Here is a 5,665-nt window from a genome sequence, read left to right as displayed (position 1 = left end):
TCTCCCCCAAATGCCCCATTTAAAGCCAAATGCAGCATCCCTGATGCTGCCACCCACAGTCCTGCTCACAGTCAGTAAATCTTCCCTTCAAAATAAAACAAGGCATCCTCTTTGAAAACTCACCAAAACTGGGAGCAATTTATGTTTCTGCACTGGGGGAAAGTAACACATATCCCTGTTTACATGGAGATGACAGTGTGCTGCTTTCTTTCCATTCTTCTGTTGATGTTTTTCTTTTATCCACAAAGCAGCTGAGAAAGATCACAACAACCACAGGCTGGAGTGTTCTTTGGCCAAACCTCATTACTGGAAAAGAGATGAAATGGCAACACTGTCCCAAACTTTTCCATGTACATGAGAAAGGAAACAATGATTTAAGGAAAGAGGAGTCGGAAGCATGAAAAAGGAGAAGAAAACAAGAGAAATGGCTGTGACCTTGGACACATTGCTCCTGGGGATGGGAAAGAGGAAGGAGGTAAATGTCAAATCCCAGAATGGTTTGGGTTTGAAGGAGCATTACAGACCCCTGCTATGGACAGGGACACCTTCCACCAGAACAGCAAAGGCAATGTCAAGAGGTTGGGCACTCCCTGAGCACTGAAAAGCTCCTGTGAGTAAATACACCCCATTTCTTTTTTAAAAAAATCAACTTCCCACTGGCCATTTTCTAACCTTCCTGGGCAGATTCCTTCTTGGGATGTGGTCTATCATGGGGAAATGAATCCAAATTAGACGAAAGGATTATTTGGTTAAAATGAGTGTTTCTCTGGTACTCTGGGATACAGCCTCCACCACAACAGCTCCATTATTTCCCTCTCTTAAAAAACACATGGATTTTTTTCACCATTTCTTTGCTGTTTCATGTTGGCTTGGAGGATGGTTGGGTGAGTGGATGCTCTTAATTTCCTTATATTTAACCCACTATTAATGCCATTGACATATTGTTAGGTTCATGGTTTTATCACTTCAATTACTGCAGTGTATTCCTCCTCTGTTGTAAAATCCAAACTGAACCATGAGTCATTTATAAACCCTTGTTTAACTGCACACAGAAATTCTTGAATAGAAGACTAACATCTCCACATAAATATAATGGAATTGTTGCCTCACAGTCACGTATATTTTATATAAACTTCATGAGCCCCACTCCAGCCTTTCCACCTTCTCAGTTACCCAGATCAGAAGTGGCATCTAACTCACCACAGGGCCATTCCTGGTTATAGTTGTAGGCTTTTTTGTGCAGAGGCCATTTTTATAGCATCTCAAAATATTGAACAAATCTGCCCACACCCACCTCCAGCATCCACCTCCTCCCCATCTGTGAGACTCACTCCCTTTGTCCTATAGGCTCATGTGAAGGAACAGTGATGGCAAACACTGGAAACAAACATTTCTCAGCAGTCTCCACCCTTGACACCCAAGTTCTTGGTCTGCTCTTCAGCCCTCTGCAATCTTCTGATGCTGAGGCTGTTTGGCAGCTCAGGGGAGAGCCAAGCCCTCAGTGTCATCTCTCCAAAAGCAGTGCTGGCTAAATGCAGACATTTCCATTACTCACTCAGCCCACACTCCCTTGTAGTCGATGCACATCAAGTCCACAGAGTCAATATTCGAGGCATGAATCATTTTCTTCTGAAGCAAACCTGTTGCAACGGCAATGTGCTGTAACAAAATAATGAGCTGCTGAGCAGGTGCTTGGGATGATGGCACAGAAATAAGGCTTTGAAGGGACCTCACCTCAAATCCAAGCCATGGCTGGTGCATGCTCCTCAGGGTGCAAAATATTGTGAGTTAAAGGAAAAAAACATTTAAAGTGAAGGTCTTTCCAAGAAACCTGCATTTCCCACTCCTTCTCTGTGCCAGAATTTCCTTCCAGGGCTGGGAGAAGGGTAGGGCAGATGTAAAACCTTTCCCGTAGCTGCTCCACACTTCCAAGGAATGTTAACCTGCTGGTAGGCTGCCAGGATGTGTTTGTAGGTTGTTGTTGTTCCATCAGCTTGCTGGAAGGAGATCAGATGGAGCAGGCTGATATCTGGGGAGGATCATTCAGACAGGTCCAGCTGCAATCTTTCTCATCACTGCTGTGTAATTCTCCGTTTCACACAGGAAGCAGCCCAAGGACAGAAACTGCTGGATTCTAACACTGCCTCCCTCCATACTGAAGGTAACCTGATGACCATTTGTTTTATCTTCCTCAAGGAACAGAGAGTCTGTGGAATTCTGTTGTTGTCTTACTTGAAAATAAAAGTCTGAAAAAAACCCTAACCCCAGATAAACAACTTTTGCAAGAATCATTATCCTGTTCTGCTAAAAATGCATTTACGACACAGTCTTTTAAGTCTGTGCCATTGATCAAATAGTTTACATTTATTCTGAATAGAAGCCCTGATTATATTTCTCCATGATTAGAAATGGGCTGAGAACCAACATTCTAACAAACTTCAGCTGAACTCAGTGGCCTGAAACCAGCAGCTGACTTGGCAACTGAGCTGACCCATGAGCTCTCAAATCTTTGTTTATCTGTCCATTTTCTGTCTGTGACAAAAAATGTTTGGTGAAGCTTTGGGGATTTTTGTGATACCAGCTCATATGAGAAAAGTTTTGAGGTTTTTTGTGATACAAACTCATATGAGAAACAGACAAGCTTTCAGATTTAAATGTGATTTCTCCTGAAACTTTTGGGAGGTGTGAGCATTCAGAATCTCTGACAAGAAGGTTTTACCTCAACTGTAACTCATAGAAAAACTTTCCTACCTACTTCAGGCAATAAAGATAAATTAAACAGTTAATTGCTCATGGAGAATGTGGCCATCTCAGTCCACACCACATTCCCTTTCCATGATTTAAGGTTATCAAGAACCATCCCTGCTTCCACTTAAATCATCTTGTGTTTCTTCTCTTTCAGATGAGAGAGGAGAAGATTCAGATGAGAGCAACCCAAGGCCACAATGTTTGTACAGAGGGGACAAGTTTGGACAGTGTTTACAGGAATCATCTCCACACACCCATCTATATATTCTCAAATTCTCAAAATTGTGATATCAGAAATACCTGAATTTCTGCCCTGTAGATGTTTTAGCAACAGTAGAAGTTATAAGACTTCCTGATCTTACATCTCATTATTTATTCAAGAATAAATCTGAAAAATGCCATTGAATACAGGTGAAATCTTGGGGAGTTGTTACACTACCTGCAAGTCTCACCCACAGACTCTACAAGCAAATTTTAGGCTCCCTTTGGATTTAAAATAACCTCCAATTTTCTGAATAGTATCCAAAATTAGATTATATATTTCTGGTAGAAGTTACTCTGGGTTTGACATCATTAGCAAAGAAACGTCCATGCCAAGCAGTTCTGAGGATATGAGTAAGTATATGTGTCAAGATAGATTTAAAAATAAAAAGTGATTATACCAGATCAATATTCCAAATCATAACTGTGCAGGCATAGGAGAAAATAATAAATCTATTTTTATTTCTTGTCATGCATCAAGTACAGCAATAACAATTACTGCTTTTATGTCTAATCAATTAAATCCATCAGGTACACTAAATCTAATAATTTGGGGAAAAAATATAGACCTGGATTTTGAGGCTGCACAGAAGCACTGTGACTAAGTGAACAACACAGGAATACTGGTTCTTGTGTTTACTGATTTGTTCCAATTTGGAATCTATTTATTAGAAATCCAGAGTTGGCTTCTGTTGCCAAACAGATTTTTGCTTTCTATACATTTTTCATATATTTGTAGCTTTGCAGACTGCTAATAGATGGTTGTAGCTTATGGTGTTTTCCTACCCTTTACTCCTCTTTTTCAGATTAATAAGCTAACCTTCCAACACATGGCTGAAATACTGTTTAATCTTATTTTCAAGAGGAGATCCTTTTTCCAGCCAGAATCTGAGAAGACACAAGAAGAAATGGGGCAAAGAAGCGTCTGGACCAACCCCAATGGGCAGAACATGGGAAAATTACCTAACCAACTGCTCTTCTAATTAGAGAATATTTGTTAAATATTCTAATTTGTTAAACTTATAAAACCTGTAGAAATCCAATGCTGGTGTGCCCATAACCATGGGGGCACCTGGAAGCTTCCATTAAAAGAAGCTTTTATCTTACAATTTTATCTTACAATTTTAACACTGTTTTTATTTATCTTGCTTTTATCTTCCAATTTCAACACTGTTGTAAGTTTTTGGGTTTGATTTCAGGCAAGAATAGAGAATTTCTCTGCCTCACTCCTCCTCTGCTTATTTAGCTCTTACAACTATTTCATCTGCTAAGGTATGTAGGGATAAATAATAAATGATCAGCTGGAGTTTTTTACTGTCACTATGGTCCCTCTCAATTGTTATGTATGTAGCAGAGAAAAAAAAATAATCTGTCAGTGTCCTGGGACTGGGATTTGCTAAAGCTGGACTCTAAAATGATTATGATAGGTAAATAATGTACAGTGACCTCTCTGGCTGCTCATTATGAGATAATGGAAGTGAGAAGTGTCATGGTTTCCAAGCTATCAAAGCAAAGCTGATGCTCTGGCAGTGTGGACAGTGCAGTCAGAGGCAGAACCAATTCCCAGGGCAGCAGACAAAGCTGTGAGTTATGTTTTAGCCTGTTCCCCACTCTGCTTTGGTCACTTGCTGAGAGCAAAGCCAAGGATTTCTGCAAACAGGGCAGCGCTGTGCACACAGGATACAGCTCCAGAGGCAGCGAGGGCTCAGCAAGAGCTGGAATTGTTTTGTGTGTGCTAAGCCTCTCTCCCAACCATCTCTGTTAAATACTGTTTTAAAGTGCCATATCTTGTCAAAGAGGGATGCATTTAATGGCAGCTCATCTCCTTTTTTTGCAAACATTTATCACTCTCTCCCCCTTCCCTCCCCCTCAAACCTTGTCCCCCCTTCCTCATCTGTAAAAACAACTATGCTAGGGATCAATTATCCTAAAGCACTAAATCATCAGCAGTACTCCCAGCTGTAAAAACATCTGCATTATAGGCTCTGCTTCTTCCTAAGAGACAGAGATGTAATTGATTCCCTCATTCTGGCTTGTTGAGGAGCTTCTGGTTTGTGTTATGCTGGGGGAGTGGGCGGGGGAGTGGGAGGGAGGCATCTTGCCTTGCTCTAAACTGATTTTTGCTCATGAAACACATGCTTGGACTGAGAAACAGAGCCCAGACCACACTGCAGAGAGCAGCTTCACCTCTGTTACCTCCCACGGCCCTTGTCTGCTCTTTTAATATTGCAGGGGTAAATAATTTCCCCTGCAGCAAAGCAGGAATTCATTCCTGTGCTCCCAGGAAAGGATTTGTGTGTTAGGGAAGATGCTGCAGAGCTGCCATAGGAAAATTGCTCTGAAAAACCTTTCCTGCTCCCTGCCTGCCTGTAGTTGCCTTAGTGACAAAAATAATGGCCACCAGTGCCCCTGCTCCAGTGCAGAGGAGGAAAACAAAGCCAAATTTGTGTTGGCATCTTCTGCAGGGCTGGCTGCAGGATTCAATGTGCTGATTGGAACAACCTGTGAGCCTCAGTGTCCCCACACCTGTGGGTTTATCCAGTCACAGCTGACTTGAGGGGCAAATGTTCCAGCTTGGCCTTTTCTAGGGGACTCAGTGCTTTCAGAGCAAAAAGATCTAAAAATCACAGAAAAATCAGAAAAAAAAAATCATAAA

The 5,665-nt window shown here is 41.4% G+C and overlaps 1 long non-coding RNA gene across 1 annotated transcript; it reads left to right on the top strand.

Annotated features, from left to right (window-relative positions):
- The first annotated feature begins 261 nt into the window (after positions 1–261).
- On the top strand, positions 262–4,218 carry LOC135442999 (uncharacterized). Its single transcript, XR_010438747.1, has 4 exons — positions 262–475; positions 2,104–2,161; positions 2,903–3,363; positions 3,816–4,218. It is a non-coding gene; the product is annotated as an uncharacterized LOC135442999 (long non-coding RNA).
- Positions 4,219–5,665: the final 1,447 nt, after the last annotated feature.

This window comes from Zonotrichia leucophrys, chromosome 2, assembly GCF_028769735.1.
Source record: "Zonotrichia leucophrys gambelii isolate GWCS_2022_RI chromosome 2, RI_Zleu_2.0, whole genome shotgun sequence".
NCBI lineage: Eukaryota > Metazoa > Chordata > Aves > Passeriformes > Passerellidae > Zonotrichia > Zonotrichia leucophrys.
This window is presented reverse-complemented; position numbering and strand designations above follow the sequence as displayed.